Raw genomic sequence first — 2,115 nt, 5'->3', positions numbered from 1 at the left:
TATATTCAACTTATGACTTCCATTCTTGTTGTTGACAAGTTATTTGTCAGTCTATTAATTATTCCTTTGAAAGAACATGGTGTTTTTTCCTGGCTGCTTTTTAAGATTTTCTGTATGCTAGAGCTATCACTAATGCATATGTTCCAAGAATATAGTCTCAAAGTATGCTATGCTATGCTAAGTCACTTCAGTCATGTCCGACTCTGTGTGACCCCATAGACGGCAGCCCACCAGGCTCCCCTGTCCCTGGGATTCTCCAGGCAAGAACGCTGGAGTGGGCCACCATTTACTTCTCCAATGCATGAAAGTGAAAAGTGAAAGTGAAGTCACTCAGTCGTGTCCGACTCTTAGCAACCCCATGGATTGCAGCCTAACAGGCTCCTCCGTCCATGGGATTTTCCAAGCAAGAGTACTGGAGTGGGGTGCCATTGCCTTCTCAAAGTATACCAAGCAGCAAATGAAAGAACTGCAGAGAAAGCAATGAGTATTTTTAGCTGAAAGTTTTAAAATATACTTTTTAGGAAACAGTAGGTCAAGGCAGATAAAAAATAAGCACAACTTTTTGAAGGCCCCCAAAAATACAGTTAATAAGTGTGAGCTAATATTATATTGTACTGTACTATATCATATAGATGGAATTCTATCCCAGAAAATGGATAATACTAGTTTTTAAGCATACATGCAGCATTTACAGAAGTAAACATGTGTTAAACCATTGAAAAGCGTCAATAAATCAGTATCATACAGACTGTATTCTTGAGATACACTGCAGTAAAATGAAAAATCAGCAATAAAAGACTATCTTAAAACTCACTTAAATTTCAAAAGTAAATAACAGAACACTAATTTCTTAGAAAGGGGAATATAGTCCTCTTCTCTTTTCTTGCTTCTAGTATATCTTTTTCTCATAAGATTTCTCATCCCTGCATAGTCTAGTCAAGGAAGAAAGAGCACAATTTTAAATAGCAAGTGCTGTTATCATTGGCATGAGGCTGAGTGGCAGATAATAAAAATTAAGATAACAGTCCTTTACTGTTTGCTTGGGTCAGTGTTGGCTTATATTTATTGTCCAAGAATAAATATTAATAGCTTCCATTTTCACTCTCCAAAATTTTCTAGTTTGATCATCCTAGGTAAATCTGACTCCTTTTTGGTTGTTTTGCTAGAGATTCTCACCACTGAGGACCACACATAATTCTATTTGGGATGGTTATTTGCAACTACTTCCACAGCTTCTCAGAATCCAACTGTTATCTGTCTTCAGTGTCTTGGTAGAGTTTCTCTGCTCTTCTAGATACTTTTATTTTAAGGGACCCAAGGTAACCCTTTGTTAGCCTGCTCTCTGGTCTGTGAGAAATACTCATGCATCTTTTCCTTTAACAAACTCTAGGATGGCAGACTAATTCCAAGGCGCTGTCTCCATCCCATTGCTACAGGATGTTTTAGTACCCTTAGTGTGTGCTAGTTACCAGTCATCTGTGTTCCCCAAAGATAAATAATATATTCAGAGCTCTCTGAGTGATCCCATGGAAGCCCATCCTCATAAGACTGGAGGAGGAAAAGGTGGCGCTTCCAACTCTCTTGCTTTGGGGCTGGGGGAGCACAGCAGCTACTCTTTTCAGTGGTGGTCTTCCTGCAAACCCCCTTCACTATCCTGACCTCATCATGTTCTCAAAGTGAATGAAAAGTCCTTTAGCAAATGACCTAGAATTGTAAAATTGGAACTAAAGTAAGAAATTATAGGCTGTATAACACAGGAAACTCAACCCAGCTCTGTGATGACTTGGAGAGGTGGGATGGGGGTGAGGTGGGAAGGAGACTCAAAAGGGAGCCTTATGTATACTTATGGCTGATTCATGTTGTTATATGGCAGAAACCAACACAACATTGTTAGCATTCAACTAAAAATAAACAAAAAAAATAAATTATAGAGGCCTGTCTCATACTCCCTGGTGTCTCAGATGATAAAGAATCCACCTGCAATGTGGGAGACCTGGATTCGATCCTTGGGTTTGGAAGATCCCCTGGAGGAGGGCATGGCAACCTACTCCAGTATGCTTGCCTGGAGAATCCCCATGGACAGAGGAGCCTGGTAGGCTATGGTCCATGGGGTTG

The sequence above is a fragment of the Bos indicus x Bos taurus genome, chromosome 10 (genome assembly GCF_003369695.1).
Source record: "Bos indicus x Bos taurus breed Angus x Brahman F1 hybrid chromosome 10, Bos_hybrid_MaternalHap_v2.0, whole genome shotgun sequence".
Classification (NCBI taxonomy): domain Eukaryota; kingdom Metazoa; phylum Chordata; class Mammalia; order Artiodactyla; family Bovidae; genus Bos; species Bos indicus x Bos taurus.
Note: the sequence above shows the minus strand (reverse complement) of the source record.